The following is a 26,330-nucleotide window of genomic DNA, read 5'->3' as shown; positions in this document are numbered from 1 at the left end:
GTGTGTGTGTGTAAAAAATTAAAATGCCGTCTTTGTGACTTAATCATTCTTGAACCAGCCAATCGATCTCAATAAAATTTTCAGCATAAATGAGGTTATGATTTGTGGTGTGTTTTTATCAAATCACGTTGACGGCAGAACTTAGGGTAGGAGGTGGGGATGGAAAATGTGCAAAAATAAATATTATTTAATAACTCTTGAATCACCCTACCGAACTCGATCTCATTTTCAACATAGATGAGGATCGAATCTGAGATGATTTCTGTCATATCACTTTGACGGTGCAGTTTAGGGAAGGGGGAATGAAAGATATTTAAAAATGATCGAAAACAACCGATATTAAAATGGAGTTTATAGTTTTAGGGGTCGCTGAGATAAACAGTGACACTTCCGATGCTATTTAAATCCAAGTTCAGCCCCGTAGCTTGCGGAGGGAAGAAAAGATATATAAAAACAATCGAAAATGACAAATATTATTGTCGAATCCATAGTTTTCCAGTTCGCTGAGTTGAATACTGACAGTTCTGATACCGTTTACGACTAAATTAAGCCTCGTAACTTGGGGAGAGGGAGATACATAATAATGATCAAGAATGACCAAAAAATAGTATCGAATCCATAGTTTTCGGCGTCGCTAATGTGAACAGTGATACTTCCGATCCCGTTTAAATGCAAATACAGCACCGCAACTTGGGGGAGGAACAAGATATATATAAAATTATCAAAAATTACCATTATCAATATCGAACTCATGGTTTTCGAGGTCATTGAGATGAATAATGACACTTCCGATGCCGTACCTCGCAACATGGGGGTGAAGGTGATATATAAGTTTATTGAAAATGACCGATATCAGATAGCGCTTTACCAACAGTAAAAAGTGACTGACTAACGAAATATATTATTATTATTATTATTATTATTATTATTATTATTATTATTATTATTATTATTATTATTATTATTATTATTATTATTAAGTTTAACCCAACGTTGGGTAATTGATTCTAGTAATCCATATTCACAAGTGAGACTTCAAATAGCTTGAAGTTTGATGCCGTTATTTTGTTTTTCCAATACAGGTCAAATTATTTATATAGATTGAATTTACACAAAATACATAGACAGTTCAATCGTTTTCAGTTTTCACTCAAATTATTCTAAAATATTAAGAGGTTTGATTATAATAATTATTATTTTCATTTTCTCTCCCTCCTTTTTAGTCAATATTGCTAAATATATCATCATCTTCATAATAGCTATTCTGCCATTATTGGCAGGTTATTTGCTGCAACTGAGAAGCTTTGACGATCGGTGGTCCTCAGCTAGTCTCTTCGTTTTGACGTAGCAATTTTTTGTTTTAATACCTTCCTTCAACTAGTCTCCTTCGCCCCCTCCCTCTCTTTCCTTCCACAATACCCTCCAGCATGTCCCTCATAATACAGTTCCTCCTCAGCCAATAACCTAACCAGTTCCTCTTCCTCCGCTTAACAATATCTATTTTTTTCCCTACTGCTATTTTTTCTAACACCTTCTCAATCGTCGTCCGTTTAACACAGCTAATTCTCTCCTTTTTTTCCATGCCCATGTATAGAAAGCCTGCAATTTTTTTCATCACTTTTGCATAATGTCAATGTTTCTGCCCCATAAAGGACATATTGGAATCAGTAAAACAACAGCTCAATATTTAATTGGACGTTTGATTAATACAAGGATTAGCTAATCGTGGTTGAAAAGAAAAATCTGACACCTTTAGAGTGTAAAAATAATTTTGCAATTCATCGTATTTCAATAATCTGCGCTGTCTTGATTTTCTTTCATGCGTCTCAGGGGTAGCCTCCCCAGTTTGGGAACCAGGGGAGTGTTGGATCTCTTAAAAAAATATAAACAGATTACGAAACGTTGTGATTTAGGCTTACTTTACAAGTAGTGAAGCGTGGACACCCATTAAAAAGGAAAGGTCATTACCTATGTTGTACACTATCATGATACACAAAGTTAAACTATATTATATTTAGAAACATGCATTATATTTCCGTTACTGTTACATTGTAGAGCATTGTAGAGTTTATTATTCCTTATATCCATAGTAAAATTTACCTATGAAAAGCTTGAAATTTCTTATATGCAAGACTTGCAAGACTCTGGCATCCAAGACCAAGACCAAGACTGTGTGTGCAAGACCAAGACCAAAACCAAGGGTTCCAGTGCAAGACCAAGACCAAGACTAGATGTGCAAGACCAAGACCACCCCCGTCTTGTTCTTGGTCTTGCATTTGCTCATCACTACAAATATATTCCATAAATCTGTTCTCCCCGTGCGAAGAATTAACATTTCAGCTAATGTGCGTATATATACAACTAACCATAATGAGAAAATTGTAATTTGTATTTATTACATAGATAAGGATTGCGATATATACTTTATTTCAAGCCGTAGCTCTGAAAAGTCAGATGGAATTCTTACATTTTCTTAACCTGATAAATGTAACTGAATTTAGTTTTGTTAATTTCGTTACGGAATTGGAACTATTTTTTGCAGTCTTTTGAAGTTAATGCTGTTTTCTGAATTGAATGCATTATATATATATTGTAAGTTTTCTGCACAAATTTTGCACTAATTCATTTTCATCTCTTTACAGGTGAGTGTTGTTCGTCAGTGATCACGTTTGCATTTGTCGAGCATTTGTCTACTTAGAATAGAGTAAGTAACATGGATTATTCCTTTTTTCATATATTGAGTGCTGAACTTAATGTTACCATTTTGAAACTACTAGCGTATTTATCACACACACCAATAAATACAACAACAATGTTGTGTCTTGAATTAACAAAGCATGCCTCGATTATTGAATACAAAGTCTTGCGGATGCCTTTACAATATTATAAAACGAGAAGAGCGTGGTAAGACGTTAATTTTAATAGTGAAATTGATTTTCTTTTTTGGTGGATTGTAGTGTCCCGTTCAGCAACGACGCTATATGAGACATGCAGCTACACCTTAACGTGCAATCCGAACTACATCAGGGGACGGTGGCTAGTGGTAGAGCATTCACATCTGAAATGAGCTAGCCAAATTGATACAACCTAGTCAAATGCTCAAATAAATTGTTTTTATACAATATAAAGGTGATCAATTCCAGTGCAGATAGCATTATTCTTCAGATTTTATATGTATTTTTCTCGTGAAATTCCCACTTTTCGTGGAATGGCTGAAATGGGAATAAAATAGACTGAATTTTTTTTTTTTATTTTAGAAAATTGCGCCCTAAAAATCTTCAAGAGCCAACTTTTCTTTGTGGATTTTTCATTAGAAGTGAGTTATGTCATACTGACAGGTTATTAATGAAACATTAGTTTATGAAATATGAAAAATCGTCCTATTCGTTTTTCATAAATTTGACCGAAAAAAATCATCCTGAGACAACTACCTATTGTGATTGTTTAGAACAAAGAAGTTACGTCATATTCGAGTTATTAATGATATATTTATTTATAAAATATGAACTAAATCGCCTGAATTCTTTTGAGGAAATCGCCCGAGAAACTCATCACTATGACCAAACTATTTCCTGTGGATATTTCTAATAGAATTATCAGGTTATTAATGAAATATTTATTTATAGACTATGAACAAAATTGCTTTAGTCTATTGAGAAAATCGTCCAAAAAAAACTCTCCCCCTGGAGTAAACTATCCCTTGAATGAGATATTTATTTATGAAATATGAACCAAATCGCCTTAGTCGCTTTTGAAAAATCCACACTCCCAAGCGTAAACTAACTTTTTTTTTTCAGGATAAATGGTTTGTGGCATATTGTCTGGTTAGTAATAAAATGTTTATATGTGACATATGAAGAAAATTGCCTCAGTGGTTTTCGAGAAAATCGCCCAGAGAAATCTCACCCCCGAGATATATTTTCAGGACAAGTGAGCTATTCCATATTGCCAAATCGCTAATGAAATGTTTATTTATGAAATATAAACAAAATCATCGCTTGAGGGACGCAGTAGCTCAGTGGTAGAGCGTTCACGTCTGATACATAGGGTCCTTGGTTCGATCCCAGCTAGTGGTTTTGGCATGAGTATTTGGCCTACCCCCAATTTTAGATACGGTACGTAGAATCAAACTTTAAAAAAAAATGGAAATTGTCAAATCTATAAATTTGGTGCAGTAGTGTGGAACTGAAGTATGTACCTCTGCAAGTTTGGTTAGTCCGTTTCTATTAAAAATGTCAAAAAGGTAAATAAATAAATTACATTTTTGAGGGTTTTGTAATATGTTAACTTTTTGATGAAGTTTTATCATTTTATATTGCTATATGATTGAGTATAGAGCTCGAGTATTTTTCATGTGTCATGGGTACTTTGATGTTTCCATCTTAAATTGGAAGGGCTACATAGGACCACCTTTAAATTTATTTTGTATTTTATTTTATTGTATTTATTTATGTATTTATTTATATATTTATTTATTTTGAAACTAAAATTTGGTAAATGTTTTCTAGTACACGAATATATAACTGTAAACTTGGGTGGTCCTGCTTATTCCCTTCTGCGGAGGAAAGAATTTCCAAATTATTCAAATTGTCATTTGGTCAGTTATTGACCTAATTTATCATCTTTCATGAGGTTTTTTTCGCGTTATATGGTTGAATAGTCTCTTTCGTAGGAAATTTGTACATTGGTGTTTCCTTATAATTTGTGAGGGTTGTTTTGGCCAACCCCTTAAATTTGGGAATAGTCAAGAAGCAAGAATTGGTGAATGTTCTATATGACTCGTACATGTAGCTTTCCAAATTCGGGTGCTCCAGTTTATACCCTTCTGTATATATTGTCAAAATATTCTTGTTCCAATGTGTTTAGTTCGTTATCGTTTATTGATTTAACTTATAATTTTTATTAGGTTTTATTACGTTATGTGGTTAAATATAGGAGTGTATCCTCTTTCGTATGTACATGCTACATTACATTTTGTCAAATTTAATTTTTAATAATTCTTAAATTTAAGGGTAGGATAGCACACGCTCCCAAAATTTAAAAGGAGTTCATAAATTTACCTATGTCCATGAATAGAATAGACCCTTGTACTTAACAATATAAATATATGTTGTAGTAAAGCCTCATCAAAGAAAATAAATTAGGTCAATAACCGATCTCAAAGTAAGCACATGACATTACGAATACTTCGGCACTTTTTACTCATGGAAGGGACAAGCTGGATCACTGGAATTTACAAAGTTATATATTCGAGTCCTAGAAGATTATTTACCTTTCTTGACAATTCCGAAAATTTAGATATGGTCTAACGTACCCCTCCCGAATTTTTAGAACAGAACATCAATGTGCTCATGTCCTACAAAAGAGAATAGACTCTTGTATTCAACTATATAATCATGTAATGTGATTGAATGATCATTAAAAAGATAAATTAGGTTAATTGCTGACCACGTGGTGAAGAAATGGCAATTTGTTTACTCACAGAAAGGAATAAGCAGGACCACTCAAATTTGCATAATTATATATTCGAATTCTAGAAAACATTTACCAAATTTTAAAGAGATCCTAAATTTAAGGTGTATTTCTATGTCCCCTCCCAAACATTTGGGATAGACCAGGGTACCCATACCGAAATCAAGAGGGCATTGTCCCGTATATAACGTGATTAGGTCACGTAACGTCTCTCAGCAAATCAGAGCCGAGTAATTATGACCCGATCCAACTCATAATGCGGTCCATATTACTCACCGTCGAGAGCACCTTTTTCTTTCTTTCTTTCAGAAAAATAACACACCACAGTACAATAGGATTGTCAATGAAATACGGGGTGTTTGAAAAATAACTCCCTAGTTTTAAGTATAAATTTAATTGGGAAATGAGTGAAAACTTACATCAATGAGTACATATCATGAAAGAGAATTCCTTCATGATTTGTTTATTGTTGGTAGACTTCAATGTGGGATCCATTTGTGCAGTGCTGTAGTCCTAAAATTTTCAGAGGGTACACACTGTTTTGTAATTAACTATGATTGTCATAAAAGACATAGAAGGCATTTTCAATGAACAATAAAATGTACGTGTTAATTCAATTAAAATATAAAGGATACATTACTGTTTTATAGTCTAAAATTATTTCATGATATCTTCTTGATGACGTTCCTTACTTAAATCACACCTAATAACATAAATGGTTGTAAGCATGAAGAAGGAACAACTCACTCCGAAAAGAAACAGAAAAGCTTGCGCCCGATTTTACCAGAAATAAGAATATTGTGCCCAAATTTAACTCTATCTTATTTTATTATTATTATTATTTTTTAACAAAGACAGGGTACTTACAAGGAGACTTACGTAAGTGCCACTCACTGATTTGAATGAAACTTTGCATACTTGTAGAACATCGAAAAATAATTGACACGTATTTTTTTTTTTTTTTTTATTTCGGCAATGGTAGGTTTTAAGGGTAGAAACCACACTTTGAACGTTAGGAGTGGTCTCCAAGTATAGACAGAAAACAATCATTTAATATACAAGAAAACATCCTGCCAGTGGGGTTTTAGGACAGCTGATTCTGAATCTGACGTCAAAATTACAAAATTCAAAATGGCGGATCAAATATGGTGATTACAATTACTTAAAGTCTTCTGGTTTGAAATACTCTGCAGTTAGCCAAGAACAAACGTGGTTGGCAGGAGTTACTGCAAGAAGGTTGAAGACCAAATTGAAACCCCTTTCTGTACTTGTTTTAACGGGATACTTGACTCTAGTGAGTCTCTGCACCTCTCACTACTTGGGGTGCTTATTGAAAATGAGTCCCCTCGCCTCTCACTATTCAAGGTACTCAGCCCACCGTCTATTGCAAAGTCAATTTTGTCATTTGATTCGTGGAGTGGTCACAATTCATCAACTTTTGAACCTATTTAAAAAAAAAAGAGTACATCAAACATTCCTGCAATCACAACTAGTAGGATTCAGCCTCTTCATGTGTCCTTATTTAGGCCATGAAAAATCTTGGAGACGTTTTTCTGGCATTGTTCTTCTCTACAACTATAACATAAATTTACATCAACGTAATAATATAATTATGATCCAATCAGTAACTCATAATCCGTTTTCTTCTCCCAGATTTGCAAATCTTATTAGGTATGTGTGGTAAAAAGCGGTTATCTGGAAGAAATCCCACCTGCGTTTGAAATCCCGTAACATCTTGTTTCAAAAATTGTGCAGCATTTTGCTACTTGTGCACAGTTATGGGTGGTGTGCGTGGTGTAAATAATGTTTATGTATCACACATACTTTTTTTCTTTTTTTTCTTTTTTTTACGGAACATCATTAGGTAAAACATTATTTCAAGAAATTCATAAATATAACAATTGAGGATATATGCAATTCTGGCATAGTGAGAGATGAGGAGATTCACTTTAAAAAAGAACCCCGAATAGTGAGAAGCGAAGAGACTTACTTTAAATAAGCACCCCGCATAATTAGAGGTGTAGAGACTCACTTGAATCAAACATCCCGTCAAAATAAGTACAGAAAGCGGTTTCAAATCGGTCTGCAACCATCCTTCAATAACGTCTGACAACTATAATTATTCCTGGCTCACTGTAGGGCATTTCAAACCAGAAGACTTTAAGTAATTGAAATCACTATATTGGATCCACCATTTTGAATTTTGTAATTTTGACGTCAGATTCTTAATTAACTGTTCTGAACCCCCTGGTAGCATGTTTTCTTGTATGATAAATGATTGTATACTTGGAGACCACACCTAACGTTCAAAGGATGGTTTCTGCCCTTAAATCTTCACCGTTGCCGAAATAAAAAATATACATGTCGATTATTTTTCGATGTTCTACAAGTATGCAAAGTTTCATTCAAATCGGTGAGTGACACTTCCGTAAGTTTCCTTGTTAGAAAAAAAATGGATTTCTTTCCCATGAAAACCCCTCCTAACCCCTGAAATATCATGCAGTAATATTTGAACACCTGCTAAGAATATAAGGGAGAAAAGGTAATATAGTAACTTTATCACTGGAGTCATGCCTCGATTGAATAAATAAATAAATAAATAAAGTAAAAGTAGAAAGTACCATACGCCTTGAAGCAGAAGGTACACTCCAATGACTATGATTAAGCAGAGGATATACGGCGTGTACCGTCGTGTATCCTCGACTACAGCCCTGCATTTGTGACCCTGCACACGTCGAGACGGTATTCTACTTCTCGCCACGTATTCACCAACACTTCAGGTGTAACTGTCCCAACCGCCGCGACGATTCTTTCCCGTAAATGATTGATGTCTCTGATATTTGCACTGTACACAACATTTTTTATGTTGCCCCAAAAGAAAAACTCCAGTGGGGTTAAGTCTGGGCTTCGTGGTGGCCCAGGTATCGGGCCAGCCCTGCCTATCCACCTTCCTGGAAAGCGAGTGTCAAAAGTTGCAATTTGTAGGCGCCCAAGTTATGTCTTTTACGCACAACATCATACACAGTACATTTAGACACTCCTAATTGTAGACTACGTCTGGCCAATGACTTCTTCGGGCTCCGAACACAAGAAACACGGGTCTGTTCAACAGCATCTTCAGAAGTTCTCGGTCTACCTGGCGACTTTGCTTTTAAAACATTACCGGTTTCCTTGAAAGACTTTAGCCAATGACGGATAGTTTTTTGCTGTAGGTGGTTCACCACCATACTGACGTCTAAAATTACGTTGCACTGTTATAACTGACTCAGTTTTCACAAGCCAAATAACACACTGTGCTTTCTGTTGCGGAGTACACATTGTTGCTGAGTTGCTCTGCACTGCACGCCTGACTGGACTGAACTGAGGAAACAGAGGGAAAAAAACAGCACTGGTGCCGTCTCAAGGTCAAGGAGACCTGCCAACCAGAGTTGGCGTGGTTCTACAAAAACTTGATACATGACCCACTGACCCACCACCCACTATGACCCACCACTCACCGTGACCCACTCTGACCCACCACCCACCATGACCCACTCTGACCCACCGTGACCCACCACCCGCCATGAACCACTCTCATCCACTGTGATCTCCTCTGACTCATCAAAATCCATCGTCATTAACTCTGAACACGATCCACGGCCTCTCCTGTACTGACTAAAGAGTTTAAACTTGTAATAAAACAGGACTGTGGAATTGTCACTAATCGGAGTTTGAATTTCTAGTCAACCGCTCAAGCACCACCCTGTTACAATAACGGTGGATCTGACCTTTACAATATCAAATGGTAAAGTATTTGTCAGTGAGGAAATTAAAACACATCGAGGTGGGGGGAAATATTAGTGTGCGCCTAAAATATACTTTACTAAGAGAGTATTCTTGCAAGTGTTAATTTCTGAACGCATTCCAAAAGAAACTTCTGTCCACAGGAAAAAAAAACTGTACAATATGGAAAAGGTTATGGTTTCTCAGTTCACAGTATTTTTTCACAAAAGACTTGAAAAATCAGTTTTTCATAGTTTATAAAGGTGATCGGGTACCCTCTGTGAGAGTATCTCCATAAAGTATGCTCATAATTGTAATTTGTGTAATCACTAAAACACCACGTTAAATTTAAGTTACAAATATGCATAATTGCAATTATTATGAATACTTATTCAAAGTAGTTTACCTAAAACAAAGAAGAGACTTATTAAAAATTAGGTACAAAGTTGAATAACACAAATAAGCCATTTGTAATACAAGTATACATTTTCCATAACTCGTAATTTGCCACCTTAAAACAAATCTGAAATCGGGTTTATTTCCTGTTGGCCTCCAGAACATTTTCGTGGTAAATCATCATCAGCGGAATGATGTCAATCCTTCAGCCAAGAAATAACTTACTAGTCTTTTTTAAGCTTGTCTAGCGGTGGGCCATTAACATTGATCAACAAGTTAGACAATATTTGAGCACTTAGTCTATTTCTAATATCAGTCATCTGTAAATTCATAAGGGGAAATCCCCGTTCGCATTCTATCGTGGAAATTATAATACTTCTACCCGATTCTGCAACTCCTCATCGACAATCTGCTTGTTAGACTTAAGTCTGATAACGATTTTTCTCGGTCAGTTTTGAAATACTCAGCAAGAAGTATAATCTCTCTATCACCATACAACATCTTTTCCATATCGGCCATGTCAGTTGGTAATGTCGACTCATGGAGAACAGAAATTTTCATCTACCACACCTTCGATAGGGATTCTTGTGCATAAATTATCAAATAAAGCCAGATAAACTGATTTCTTATTTGTTTATAAATTTATTTTTTTTTAAATTACACATGAAAGTTTGATGTCATTGCCAAGTTCCCTCCCCGCCCCCTAGAAAGCCAAAGGAAACGAGGTTCCGGGGAAATGTTCAGAGGTGAATGAGAATTTCCCTCCTTCTTCCCCTTCAATTACCACACTGCTGTTTGCCATGTGTCAAATTACGATGAATTTCAATTAAATTATCATAGTATAATTATTTCCTTGATGAATTATCAATACTTTTCAGTAGAAAAAAGGATGAAATTTGAAGGTTCCAAATCAAGGTAAGTACACCAACGTAAAGGGGAAAAAAGTGTAAAATTTTCCGTATAATTATGCGTACAATCCAAACTTAAAATTTCCGTGTAATTAAGCTTATAGTACAAATTTTATGTCTATTTTTCTCACAACTTTATAGGTTGATTGCCCTGTGCTGTAAGGGCTCCATATAATAAACATAAGCTTCAGCAATTATTATCATAGAAAGCAATGGATATATGAAGAAAACATTGTAATTTTTGTTTCTGATTTCTTTCTTAACTAATATCGATCGTTTTCGATCATTTTTACAAACCAACTCACTACCAATTTTCCATATATAGAAAGTGCCTCCTCCCCCATACACACATAAATGAGAATTTTTTAAAAAAATGCTAGGACATATTCTGTTTATTTTCAATAAAGAGTTAATACACTGAATTTCAGCTCCGTAAGTTTAACGGCTTGCGAGATACTCATTTTTTTTTCGCAAAAATTCGGATCCTCACTACCTCCTTAGGATATTATGTATTATAATTAAAGCCTTATAACATTCCAGTTTGGATTAAGGCCTAACTATATACCAAAAGTAATTTCATTTGACTTTGCAATTTGACTGTGATGATCAGGCACACATAGTTACATTCTTTTTTTATAATAATAATTTATATTTTACAGTGACTAAAAATGTATTTTTTCCAGTAGTTAGCTCCTCTAAAAACTCACAGGTCTCGAAAGCCAAGTAGTAGTATAAGCCCTATTGCTATTATTATAATTACAAATATCAATATCCAAAAGTGCCTGAAGTTTTTTTTTTTTTTTTTTCAAATTTTGCGATTTTCAAATTTCAACCTTCAGTAAACTGGTTTTAGTTTTGGGAGTACGAGAAAAATTGGAACTTTAAAGGAACTTTATGAAAACCTTCAACTTTATGAAAAGGAACTTTATGAAAAGTTCAACATTGGCGCGGATACTTTGAACGGTACGGTCTCTAGGCGAGTGAACATTTACATTGGGACGGACGGATAGACAGACGAACACATCGAAAAATCGCTTTTTTGGTATGTAGGGGTCATGAAAGGTGTAAATCTGTTGAAGTCTCGAATTCGATTTTTCTATCTTTTTTCACAATGCAATATCTTCTCTCTCCTGTCGTCGCTTGAAAGTAAAAGTGGTACTTACTATCATTGATATAAATCTCCTTACATGCAGGGTCGTTACATCTACTGTAGCTATTTGATATCAAAATGAACTATGATTTGGAAAAGGCAGAAGGTAAGGCATTTCCTAGATGGTCCTTGGTTTGTATTTGTTACTAGGTGACATTATTGGTATCTGTGTACCATAAAAGTAAGTTTTTTATGTATTTTTATTATTAAATGAATTTCTATAGCACCCTTCGGAGAAGTCGGGTGAGAAAACTTAACTCTTGTTTCTCTTTGGAACGAAAAATAGCGTGAGGAACTGAAGAAAAGGGTGGATTTAATCGTACATTACCCCCTTCCTTCTGCAGCTCATAGCCCCGGCTAATGAGAGCTTCGGGACCTTCCCATCCCCGTTACCTCTCTTTCCATTCCCACCGACCAGAAGTTGCGGATTCCCTATGCTGTACAGCTTACAGCTAATGTCCAATATCTTAGGGGTTTCTTTGGGTCTTCGGAATTCCTTGGAAAAGGAAAGACACGAGTTCTTGCAATCTTTGTGTAGATTGTTATTGCAGAGCTGTTACCCCTGCCATGAACATGAATATTACTGTTCTGTAACCTCGGGACGTTACGACTATTAAAACCTCCCGGCCCTAATGAAGTAACCATCTCCAAAGTTTCTAACGCGCTTTAATGTTCTTTCGTGTTTTTATAATGACACACTCCGCCGATGATGCCTCGTGCGAAAGTTTCTATAGACGAAAATGAAGGAAATTATGTTGAATTCCCCCACTTTCTGGACCATTTGTTTGACACCGAGAGGTTGTAAAGTTAATTTAACTCAATATTGATTTGATGAGGTTCATTTTTTTCTTTCTGTCGCATTTATCCCTACAATTGATATTTCAAGTTTATCTTGGTGATACGACTCTAATATTATACACATACCCAACTTTAATCTGGATGGAGGTAATAACTTTTTTCTTTTCTTCTTCGTCGAGATTATATATGCGTTTCCCCCTCGTTTCTCGGCGCCTGTCATCTCTCTCAGATTTTTGTTACTCTGACGTTTTGTACAGCGGTGTTTACTCATGAATGAATTTTTATAGAGCTACGCATAATTGTTTTAATCTTATTACAGTCTACTTGAGATGAATTTGGCTAGAAATGATACAGTTATTATGCAAATTTCGGAAACAGAGCCTTTTCCTTCGGGAGTTGATATCACTTCGTGAAATGGTTGTATATTAGAAGCAAAATGCAGAAATGTTTTCTAAAACGCATTTTAATGTTATCCTTGAACGAGTTTGTTAAAAAGTTCGTGAAGGGTTTAAAGCTCTTGTGACGATATGAGTTTGTAAACTAGAAGAAATTCTGAAATTTGATATTACTGTTATTAGTTCATTCTTCTGGACTACCGTTGTAGGGGTAAGGGCAAAGGGGGAAGGAACGAGTTTTTATTCGATTTTTTCTTTCTTTTTTTTAAGTTTCATAGAGAAAAGTTCCCAAATGCATGGAAATGATTATTCAGGTCGCCTTTAGCTTGAGATAAGGCAGAGTAGTTTTCCAATCTTAAAATTTATTGCAGTTTTGTCGCCACGTGACTGAATAGCAAGCGGGCAGTGCCACAATCTGTTGTGGACGTGCCCTTAATGCATATTCTGTACCAAAGAGTGCGATTTAGTTATTTCTCTTTGATTCGATTTACTTGTCAACCTTCATCGCATTGAGGAGAACAGACCGAAGACAATGTCCATAGTTCTTCTCCGATTTATAACTTCATTGAAAGCTTTGGAATGAAATATACTCACTGAACTTTGTACATCATGAATTTTTTAATAACTTCTCGCTTAAGTGGATTTCACTGATATCTTTGATGCTGTTGTTTTACCAAGTCTCACTTGTAAAGCAGCTTGTGTTAAGCTTATTGTTTCTGCTGAAAACCATTGCTCGTCGTTTCGATGAACAATGCTGATCTGCAAGTTGGGACTAACTACAGAGTATAGTTTAAACAAAAGATAGATCATTACACTTACAATTATTTGTTAAGGAACAAGATAGCTTTCATACTTTTTTAAAAAAATCAAAAGCTATTCCATCGTGTTATGGAAATGTATTATATGTATATTTTTTTTTCTCATACAGATAGGAACTTTCTGCAAGGAATATTGAAGTGACTATTCAGAAATGGTCACCTTTTGAAAAATGGAATTATGGTATAATAATGCAGGATAAATATATATTGAATACATATAAATCATTCATGGCTTATCAGTGGGCACAAACAATTAAGTTACCAGAAATTTGTGGCATTCACCCTTTCCCCAGGTTGGTGTGCTCTACCCAACTGAAACATATTCAGATATCTAAGTACTTTTGCACGTTATTTTCCTTCAGTCTTGATGCTCTAATTAGGTATACCAGGTTTGAAAATGTGGTTTTCTGAATATTTTAGCACATTGTTTGAAATAAAATTTAAAGTCTCATTTGAAACTTTTTCAGTACATAGTCCTGCTTTGACAAATTAATGTCACTGGAGTTGATGTGTTCTTTGGGTCGGTCTTTATTATTATTATTATTATTATTATTATTATTATTATTATTATTATTATTATTATTATTATTATTATTATTATTATTATTATTAAAATTTAATGTTGCATATTTAAATCCTGTGATCACGTGCGTCGTAAATTAATTACACCAGTTACATCTGGCGAAGGAAACAAGAGTTCTAAAACCTTACAAACTTTGAAATATAGACCAGCCGAGGAAAAATATGAATATTCAAAGCGAATTTCATCCAACAACATAAGAAGATATAAAGCTTTATCAGATGGAAGCATAGATCAAAAATAGGAAAGAATAAAGAATTATATACAGTATAAGGTAAAGTCAGGAGAGATCGCGCAATATGAGTATTCGCGCGGGGCGAGATGGGATAGGAAGGGGTTGGGGAATTGTAACGTATGGAGAATCGGCAAATATAATCATCAGTTAAATTCATGTATCAATAGAAGCTATTCGCTGAGAATATGTTCCACGTGTTGGACGAATGGTGCAAAGTTAGAGCATACATTTTCCCAAACGTTCATTAGAAAGTCATAAGATGGTTGTGGCGTCAAATAATCAAAAAGTGATGCGTATTTGAATTAGTTCATTTTCGAAACAAGCAATGCATGTAGTTTACCACCAGTCTGGAACATTTTATCTAAGCTATGCGGGTTCGTTATCCCCTGTCCAAGTAGGAGAGTTCGCGAAATTATGAAGTAGGAGATATCACACAAACACCCATTGAACGCAATATTAGGATAAAGTACCCGTGCAGAATAATAACTTATTGTTCGTGAACGTCATTAATATAGAGAGTAATGAGAAAGTATGCAATAACTACAGTTGTTTTCCCTAAGTACGTCAGGACCGTACCTAGGATGTAGCCAGGGTGCCGAGGTCCACCCTGCGACCACCTTCAGCCATCTGAAACTTTTATTTGTTTGTTGAGATGCAATCCCTATGCATGAGGAATGAACTAAAGTCATCTCCTAAAATTAAAAAAAAAGTCATGTCTTAGTGGCTACGGAGTTAAAGTAAATGTTTGTTTTAATGTATTTTGTCCGTTAAATAACTGTCTATTTCAAGGTTTGTTATTTTGATAGCACACTTTACAATTATGTTTCTATAGTGCCAATATTAAGGAATGTATCATGCAATAGCATACAAATGTTCGCTGTCCGTTTTGTGATGTTTCTATTTTAATTTTTATTCTTTTTATTTTTTTAATTTAGTTTTTTTTTCAAATTTTCTTCATCATACCACGTTGTTTCTGTAGTATCGCCTTCACCTACCTATCTGCGCGATCTTCCCTACCTGTGTAGGAAATATCACAACAAATAGTGGTTTTGAAAAACGACCAGCACTAATAGCACAATCATTTTCAACAATGATTGCAGGTTTGGTATTATGTACAAAATACCCAACTATGCATTGTTCCATTAATATTGGTTATTTTCTGCAAGTTATTTTCTGTTTCTTTCTTTCTTTCTTTCTTTCTTTTTTGAATAGTGTTTAAACTATTCTTACTTCACCTTATCGTAGCAGAGGAAACGAGTGTGTGGGCAAATAATATAAAATACCACAAAGGAAATAGTGACTTTACATGGAGAAGGGAATATAACATGAAATACGAAATAATGAGATATAGTAAATAGAGAAGCAATAAAAACGAAGGAAATACGGATTGACAAGAAGTGCAAATATTCCAAGGAAAATTTGAAGAAAGGAAACACAGAAAAGAACTACCTGGATGTAAAAAAGCTGTTTAGTGGAAAACAAATACAACAACCTGACGCTATACCAGGTAGTATATGGAAACTTGACTGTAGGAGAGTGACAAGTCTTGCAACAATGTAAGGATATATATAAAGGAACTTCACGAAACAACTAAAGAATGAACCGATTGAAGAACAAACTAGGAAGACGACTCAAGTTCTCCCATTTTAAAGAGTGAAGTATCAAGCACATTCATATAATGTAGAAAAGAATAAATGCAGGAATATAGCATAGGTCTGTGTCAACTGAACTAATACAGGGTTGGAAATAGCTGCGGAAGAAGAACTGTTTAAATTATGCAATGAATTCTACATGATTTATACGAAGTGAGTTGTAGAAAAAGTGCCAACTGACTTTTAAAAGCAGCGTCGTTATTTGCATTTCGAATGAGGCCTCACGAAATTTGGAAGGCTTAAAAACATTTTGCACGGTTATGCATCAAAAAATTGAAGCAAAGTAGAGAGAAATGTAGGCCGTGTCGGAGGGCCAATTTTGATTAAGAAGCGGGAGAGGAACATTTAAAATTATGTACAGTTTAAGAATGATCATTGAACAACTTGCCAGAGTTTGTGGCATTGAAAATGCGCTTAACAATAGCTGTTGAAATATTATATTAAGGATACTGAAGAAAATAAAGATTTAACTGCCCCAGAAGAATAATATCTGCACTCTACAAACAAACGAAGAGCCACTGTACTATTGGGAAAGATAAAATATAGAAAAGCATGATAAGGTCTGTAAATGGTGTGTGGAATCTTAACAGAAAAGATATCCACGCTCTGAGATCAGTTGAAGATGTGGAAACTACCGGACAACTTATCTAAGGTTCTAGCCGTACCTTCCACCGGTACAGACTGCAAACTTATTTCGACGGTGAAATTTATTGGTTCAGTAATCGGCTGATTGGTTGATTGGATTTTAACGTTATTTTTCAGCACCGAGACTGTATGTGGCGGGACCCACTATTTTAAGGCGGGATGCAATCTACTACTCGTATTTGTATCCGATGCAAGTACTCCACTGGAAATCAAAGCCAGGACTTGGCCATGAGTGTATTCAGATTCACTAGTGATAGGAGAGCGCACACGAAGAGCTGATCACCAACATGGTTGGTCAGAGCTAGGGATGCGCACGAGACAAGATTTGAGACTGTCTCGACTCGAAAATGTGCTGTAAAAGTGATGTCTCGACTCGAAAAATATATATTTTTCTATTGGAAGAGCTGTATCTCGACTCGAATTTTGTCAGGAAAATTCTGTCTCGACTCGACTCGAACGCATCCCTAGTCAGAGCGGTGAAACATGTTTGTCAAATAGTCTAAATCTTTCAATATTAACAAGATGGCACAAATGGACGTGGCCTCTATCATTGCTGAGACCGAATTGTGACTGGGCAAGACAATATTCACAGTCACACGCATGCACGTAACGATAAGAATATTCGAAACTGCGGACTAGGTTACCATCTAAAGCTAGATATTGCTATTTACAATGCTATATCTCTCTCATCAGAAACAAGATTTCAGGAGTTGGATGAAGAACTACAGAAGATCGAGTGGAATATCATCATATTAATATAAGAAAAAAGAAACATAGAAATAATCGAATTGAAGAGTGGACACACATTTTGTTATAGAGGAGCAACATGTGACAAGACCAGCAGTCAGTCGAAACTCTGATGAAGAATATGTTGCTAATAGTAAGTACTTGCAGTCGAAAGCAAGTCATGTTATCAAACTCTTCAACATGTGGAAATTACAAGCGATTGAACATATGGTTCCACAACAAGTCATTAAGAAGAGGAGTAGGAACAATTCTATGAAAAAATAAATAAGTAAAGTATTTAATATGAGGGGAAAAATCCACGTAAACATGGAGAGTTCAACGTCAGAATCGTCCAAGATAAAAAGAAAAATAGTAGGAAATGTTGGATACAGCAAATGAGGGGAAAAATGAAGTTTTAGTAGAATATGCCGAAGCCTAGGAGATATGTTTTTTGAATTCAAGGAAAAGCCTCACAAGAAATAGAAATACCAACATACAAGTGGAAAAGACAGTACAAATTGACATCATCTGGAATATATATATATATATATATTTACAGGGTGGCCCGTTTTACTCTTTCCACGAAAATATCTCAAAAACTGTTGAACATAAATGAGCCAAACAAAAACTCAAACAGGAAATATGATGGGACAAATCGAATGGTAATGTTGCGGGCCCCCAGGGCCGCCCTTCATGGGGGCCCGGGGCCCAAATTTAAAATTTGAAATAGAGACATGGGACTAGTGATACCTCGTTTGATAGATCTTTAAAAACTAAAAAGCGTTCAAGCAAAAGATTTTTCATATCGATCACCGTATTCAAAATGACCACCAAGACATTGTATCTGTATCAGATAAAACGTTCAGTACCATTAATATGAAAAGGGTTAAATATAAATGAAAGAACAAAACTTCGAATAGGAAATCACAGAGGGCATTTGTCATTCCACGGCTCGAGAATGGTACAACAGAGGAAAAGATTATTAGAGTGAAAGCGTGATAATTCAAAGGAGAAAATCTAATTCCTAGAAAATTATCGTTTCAACCTCCCTTTGTAAGTGAGTGAAGCGGGAAGGAACAGTGAAATTGCAAATGAGAACGTTAGTTCTTCAAATTGTATCTACGCAACAAAATTATCTGAAATGTGTTTTTATGAGAGATAGATATCTCTGTAATGGGAAGAAAACTATGTAAAATTCTTGTTAAATAGTATCTTCCATTTTGATTACAGGCAATGATTTGATGTAAAAATGAATCAACTACAATGCGAAGCAAATTTTCCGAACAATGCAATCTATATATATAAAAGAGAACGCACAAAATCCTTTGTCCGCTCATCACGCTAATACGGCTGAACCGATTTCTTTCATTTTTGGGGGGTTGTTAGGATTTGGACCCTAGATGGTTTTTATCATATCACTTTAATTTTCAATTACCAGTGTCTTGAGATAATTGACCATTCAGGTGTCCATACGTACAAATCCTTTGTTATTAGTTCATCATAGGTATAAAAATAAACGTATTTATATGCAACCCGCATGACCGTGTCACTCGGCGGGTTAACATAAATGACAGGCGTTATAATGGTTTTTATCATATCACTTGAAAGCGAAAAAGTAAAAATTATCTAAGTAACAAAGTTTATTGCGTTCGGGGGTGACCGCAGCGAAGCGGGGCGGGTTAACATAAATGACAGGCGATATAATGTTAACATTTACTGCAATCTTCTATGGTTTTTATCATATCACTTGAAAGCGAAAAAGTAAAAATTATCTAAGTAACAAAGTTTATTGCGTTCCGGGGTGACCGCAGCGAAGCGGGGTGAACGCTGCTAGTTTTAGAATAATGTATACAAACGTTGGTTTTGATCAACAGTCGTCTTCACGATACTGGTTCGATTCTTCTCCTTCTATGTCTCCTTGCATGTCATAGAGATGAGCTTCATTGAGATGTTGTCTACAGCTACATTCCGAATAACTTTCAGCGGTAATTTCAGTTGTGATTCTCAGTAACGAGACGGTTCGTACTGATGCAGATGCCTCCCAGACGATAGAACATCTGTCTTGTACGCATTGCGTTAATTATCAGGGGCGAAAGAGTGGGCAAATTGTTTGCAAGTTCCAAAAATGATTTATTAAAACTTCGCATTTCAGTTGCTTCTTTCTTCCCATCCAATCACACTATGCAATACGAATGAGTATTAAACTTGAATTTCACCTTATTTTTATTCATTACAGTACCAGTCACTTGTACACCCAAATATTCAGGCAAATCATGCCTATTGCAAGTAAACGTGGGGTTCGCATTTAAGATTTTACCATTCATTCCCGCTTCGCCCACTTAGGGAGGGAGGTCGGAAAGATAATATTCTAAGAATTAGATTTCCTCTTTTGCAATATCTCACTTTTACTTTGATAATCTTTTTCTCAGTTGCATCTCGAGCTGTGGAATGATAAATATCCTCTGTGATTTCATATGCGTGTTTTATTCTGTTCATTTATCTCCAACCGTTTTCATATTAGTGGTGCTGAAAGTTTTATCTGATACATGCAACATATCTTAGCGGTCATTTTGAATGCGACAACCGAAATGAAAAATGTTTTGCCTTAACGCTTTTTAGTTTTTAAAGATCTATCGAACGAGGTATCGCTCGCTTCACGTTTTCATTTAAAATTTTTAATTTGGACTCTAAGCCCCCATGAAGGGTGGCCCTGGGAGCACGGCGACATCACCATGCGATTTGTCCCGGCGTTTCCTGTTTTAGTTTTTGCTTGGTTCGTTTATGTTCAACCGTTTCCATGTTAGTGGTACTGGACTTTTATGTGATACAGGCAACATATCTTGGCGGCCATTTTGAATACGGTGACCGATATGAAAAAAAAAAACATTTTGCTTTAACGCTTTTTAGTTTTTAAAGATCTATTGAACGAGGCATCACGCAACCATGTTTCCATTTAAAATTTTAAAATGAAATTTTTCAGTTTTACGTTCCACTCTTATGCCGGTTAGGCTAAAGGAGATTAAAATTTTAAAGTTGGCCCCAGGGCCCCGTGAAGGGCGGTCCCGGGGGATACCGCGACATCACCTTTCGATTTACCCCATTGTATTTCCTATTTGAGTTTTTGTTTGGTTCATTTATGTTCTATCGTTTTTGAGATAATTAAGAAGACTGCAGTGTTCACAACAGGTTCAACATATGAAGTGAACATTCAATGGTACGATATAAACTGGGAATTAAGGTGCTCAGTGGTAGAGCGCTTACCTGAAGAGTGTGGGGTCCTTGGTTTGATCCTCCGCCAAGTAAGTTTTTAGTGGTCAACATCATGTCTGCGGGTTTCTTCGGGAGATTCCTGTTTCCTTTCACTTCTCATTTCACCAATTCTCCCATCGTCTTCAATTACTTAATCATCGTCTCCCTTAGCTTAAGGGGCATTACGTGGGATGTTAAAGTGAAATATTTCATTTTTTTCATAGAAAATTCAATAGCGACCTCCAAAGAAAAACAATTGGTCTTAAGAAAGCAAAGCGGAGCGTGATGGACAGAAGTATGTGGTAGTAATGCATGAATGAGGATAGCACAACCTCCTCCCCAAAACCGCGAAGAAATATTGGAGGACATTAAACAGCTTCTCAGCAAGTTATGTTCAAGCGGTGAGCCGAAAGTGAAGAATAACTGACTTGAATAAACTCTGTGCAGTACAAACAGGTTGTATATGGTATAAGTGATAAGTAGAGGAATTCACCAGTAAAAATGTAACAGATGAAATTGCATTAAGCGTATTAGCGGGTGATGAAGCGGAAAGGATCCTAGGAAGGACAGCTCTATACTAAATGTCTATGAAGAGTTCGAATTACCGAGAAGTGTCATGGGTACAGTTTTCTTTTTAATTCACTTTTCCCTGCAATTTAAGAAGTATTTATCAACATTCTGACACTTCGTTAGAAAAGACGAAGAAGAAACAAAAACAAATTGGATCTTCTCTAACCAATAGAACAGGCTGAATTTAGAAGTGGGTAGAGCACAATAGATGGTGTTCAGGTATTGAAAGTACTGATAAAACAGTGAAAATATTCATTACCCTTGTATTCTGCACTCAGTATGGAAAGCGTTTAAGTTGGTGAAAATTATAGCGGTTATTGATTTCTTAAACTAAGTGATATCCGAAAAAATAATACATCGAAGTTTTAGATAAAATCTGTAAGCAAGCAGTTGCAAATATCGAACTGTTTGGTTGTAAAGTCGTGGGCAAAAGTGCTAATCCCAGCTTTCGTGCAGAGTATGAAGCCGAAGCCACGATATAACGTACTGTGAAAAAAAAATGCACAAAGACTACAATCCGCTAGTCACAATAAGCATCCGCAATTTTATTGGGTTCTTTGATTGGTAAACAAGAATGACATCTGAACTTTAATGTAAAAACACACTTACGTCATGTCGGCTGGGCTTGCGACAATTGCGGGGAACTTTCTGCATAGATGACGCAAAACACGATGTGATAAGATTTGAAACGGATGTCGGATGATAATTATCGGCATCTCTTTAAATTTTCCCCAAAATCCTCACTAGGCCGAAGTTGAGGAATATTAGGAGGATTTTGATCTTTGGGTACGTAGCGTATAATGTAGTGTGCCATGGCTGCAAGACTTGCTGTAGCGTAGTGGCAGATCGCTAAATCTGGCCAAAACATCATATTTTCTCCTTGATGACAAGTGTTGATAAACTGTTTAACTTTAGGTAGACATAGCACACATACCGTTCTGTGTTTAGCGCAAGACCGGTGGTAAAACAAACTGCGGTTTAGAGGATCCCTCTTCACTCATCGCAAGCCATAGCAACACCTTTTGTGGATATTTTATTTCGCAGAAAAGCGTACTGAATCAGGCACATCTCCAGTTTTTAGATCGAAGTACGTTTTAGGCTGCCACTCGTGACCGTCTAATGTAAAAAAGATCTCATCATCTATGATGCACACTACATCATTTGTAGCAGTGAACGTTTTGGTGACCAGAGTTCTTAAACGTTGTTTCTGAACCACAACTTGTCCTTCCGCAACATTCGGCATGGTTTTTGGTTTACGTCTGGTAATTCCCATTTTCCGTAAAGCGTCCTTCACTGTATTTTTATCATAGCGAAATTTCCTATCAAGTTCCCCGTATGATTTTGCCATCTTACCTGCAGTAGCTCTCGAAATTGTCTCAACAACTTGGGATTACTTAACGTAGATTTCCGTCCACCTCCAACCTTCCTTTCCACGTCCATATCCTTCTCTACTTTTGACATAATATTATACACCGTTCGTATTGAATATCCCGCAACCTGGAAGTGTTTCACAAGGTCTGACTTTTTAACATTCGGATTGTCTTTCCAATATTGCACGATTATTTTACGGCGAGGTTCCTCATTTAACGCCAAACTCATATCGTTCTGTGTCATTCTTCTCCTACACTTACTAATGCACGACAGACACACCCACTCCGACACGACTACTCCTCCTGCATAGCTCATATCGCGTCCCACGGTCCACTGTTGCCAGGGTTTGCTGTGTTACATTTTTGCAATTTTGTGCATTTTTTTTTCACGATATGTTACTCAAATTGCATAAGAATCCGTGCCAGAATTTTCTTTGAGTAGAGAATTAATGAGCAAGTCTATGACATTCAGAATAGGATTTTAGAGTATCAGTGCAATATCATATCTGAGAAGATGTGGGTTCCCAGTTCCTCGATTTGTTGTATGTTGCATTAAGCTAACCGCCATAACGTGTATACCTATACTGCCTCTGCTATATATCTGTTAAGACATTTGTTCCCATCCTACCTGCCGTTCAGCTGTTATTATGCACGACAATGCATGCTACTGAATTGTATTCACCAACATAGCATCGAACGCGTATGTGGCCATCAGTGCAATACCAACTGAAGTGCGACTCGTTAAAGAAACACGACATGTGAACGCCAGCAACTGTGTTCGAATTCCAATGTAGCCTCATGCATTTCTAGTTCTGGGTCAAGAAAAGCTAACGCGAAGATATATAGGCTGCCAATCCAGCGTTCAGCAAACGCTGGCGTACCCCATCGACGCAGACAAATCTACGCCCGTTATCATCCTCCAGCATCGAACTTACAGTGTACGATCTGTGACGGTCATGCAAACAAGACGTGTGTCATCCCGTGCTGTGATCACATTGCACAGTCTACTGCAGATCGATGCTGCTCGTGCGAGGGGCGTTCCGTATTGATTTACTGTTTTTTTTTTTCACTTATATGTACCTCTATGCCTCGGCAGATACATCCGTTTTCTCAACATAATCTCCATTAAGAACTACACACTTGCACCACCAAAGTGACAACTTCTCTATGCCCTCTGCGAACCGCTTTTTCTGAGTATGTCGCACCCATGTCCGGAGAGCGTCTTGCAGTTTCTGGGAGTCGGCGAAATGATGTCCGCGCAGCGGTTTCTTCAATACCCGAAAGGTGACAATCAGAAGAAGCCAAGTTAGGACAATAAGGTGAGTGTGGCAGCACATGGAACGCCAGCTCATTAATGGCAGTAGTGGTTGCCTGGCTCTTGTGGGTACGAGCGTTGTCGTGTTGCAGGAGCACACCTTTCGCCCATTTTCCTGGTCGTTTCCTCTGAATCGCACGACGCAAACTCCGAAGCATTGTCACGTGTGATTCACTGTTAATAGTGGTCTGGGGTTCCAGAAAGTCAATGTGGATGATTCTATCGTTGTCCCAGAAGACTGTGGCCATGCGTTTGCCTACGGAGGCTGTGTACGGAACTTCTTTGACTTGTGGCTGCCTTTATGCTTCCACTGCATTGATTGAGCTTTAGTCTCTGGCTTACGGTAGCGCAGCCAAGTCTTCTCGCCAGCAACGAGTTTGGACATGAAGCCTTCTGGTTCATTGCTGTAGCGTTGCAGAAGATCACTGCTCATGTCCTTGCGCTGTTGTCTTTGTGCTGCATTGAGAGATTTGGGAACCCACCTGGCAGACACTTTACCCAACTTAAGCTGTTCGTGCACTATGCGGCACAGAGTGATTCTGGCAAGTCCTGTGGCCGCCTCCAGTTCCTTGAACGTGAGGAACCTGTTGTCCTGAATAAGTCGCTCCACTCTTGAAATGTTCACAGTCATTTTCTTTCCAGAACTGGTTCCCTTCTCCGTTGATGTGCGGCCACTTTCCCAGTCGTCCATTCAGTTGTATACGGTTTGGCGTGATGGTGCGCACTCTCCACACACTGCCACCAATCGCCTGTGAATTTCTGCCTGCGAGTCTGTACATTTTTTTTTTTTTTTTTTTTTTTTTTTTTACAGAAATCACGTTGTACAGCTTTGTCCTTGCTGATCATGTCCGCTCACGTACTTACAGCTGTTGGTGAAATGTACAGTAGTTTCCAGGGATTACACTTCTCTGTATTGTTCTTGTACCTGAAGACAGACCTAAGTACTACTTCCTTCCAACTGTAATGAAGATCTCAATGGTGGACCCTGAGAAAAGGTAAAAAAAGGAAAGTGTAAATCAAAATGGAACACCCCTCGTAGCTCTATTCTACCCATTGCTTATCTGAGGGCATTGGTGTCGTTTTTGCATGTCCTTCTGCAGTACTTATTCGATACAAAAGTACTGTTGCTACAAGAGCTCGTCTCTTCACCTTAACATTTTGTAAAGTTCTCGCTTCTTCTCGATTCTCGAATTATTCTTTCTTGTCTCGCCTCGATTTTCCAGAAGAAAATCTCTCGTCTCGTTTTGTGAATTTATGTATTTAATTGGAAATATTATTAATATAATATTACATCTGATAATGGAAAATTCAAATTTCATATCGGAATAAATGTCGAATAGTTGGCATTATTTAAAAAGAAATATTTGCCCTAGGTTCCTTAACCAATGTTTATACCCAAAAGGATAGAAAAGCCTAATATATAATTATTAGTAACTGATTTTAGAAAGGCAAATTTTCAGAGTATATATGAAATACGGATATGCTGACTAAATATTTTACCTCTAAGTAGTGCAACATAAATAATAGCAGACAATTAAATATTAGAGAAATGCGTTCCATTAAAATAATAATAATAATAATAATAATTTAAAATGTGTTGTTTTATACTTTAGCACACATATAATTTCCTTAAGGAAAAAAGTAACTGAATATCATACAAAATTAGCGAATATAGTTAATTTAATTTTAAAAAATGCAGGAACAAATATAAGTGTCTTACTACAGAAACGTATGAACAACATAACATAATCTTAAGAAACGGTACAAGAATTTTGTGAGCATTCATCACTTATACTAAATAAAACAAATACACTTTAATACTTGAAGCTTAGTAGAGACGATCTCAAGTAACTGAAGAATTTGCAACACAATCTAAATCAATGTTTATGCACATGCACAGAATTTGCATGCAAACTTTGATGCACAAGCACAGGATTCGGCTAAACAGACGCTCAGCAATATTAAAACCATTCATGAACACTCATTGCTAAACTTTGATGCACATGAACAGAATTTGGCGTGACGCTCAGCAATAGGTAAAAGAAGAAAGAAAAGAAAAGAAAAGAAAAGAAAAGAAAAGAAAAGAAAAGAAAAGAAAAGGAAAGAAAAGAAAATCATGAACACCCATTTGTAAACTTTGATGCACATGCTATATATTGTAGTAAGTCGTTTGCGTAAAGCTTGCTTGCAGCGAAGTTGGTCTGCTCTGTTTAGACTACAATGGAACTTGGCTGCGTGCACCAATCACTATATTGTTTGTAATCACCACAAACAGTGAAACAAAAGTAA

General features: G+C 36.4%; 1 protein-coding gene across 8 annotated transcripts in view; it reads left to right on the top strand.

Moving 5' to 3' along the window:
* The window catches only part of FoxP (forkhead box transcription factor P), a 1,320,908-nt gene that overhangs the window by 440,025 nt on the left and 854,553 nt on the right, over positions 1 to 26,330 (top strand). For all 8 annotated transcript variants that reach the window (XM_081762611.1, XM_081762608.1, XM_081762609.1 and 5 more), the window contains one exon: positions 2,643 to 2,704. The gene's annotated coding sequence lies outside the window, so the exon portion shown is untranslated. The remainder of the gene's footprint in view (positions 1 to 2,642; positions 2,705 to 26,330) is intronic.

The sequence above is a fragment of the Thermobia domestica genome, chromosome 6 (genome assembly GCF_964235325.1).
Source record: "Thermobia domestica chromosome 6, izTheDome1.hap1.1, whole genome shotgun sequence".
Taxonomy (NCBI): domain Eukaryota; kingdom Metazoa; phylum Arthropoda; class Insecta; order Zygentoma; family Lepismatidae; genus Thermobia; species Thermobia domestica.
The sequence above is the reverse complement of the archived record's forward strand: the minus strand, read 5'-3'. Positions and strand labels throughout refer to the sequence as shown.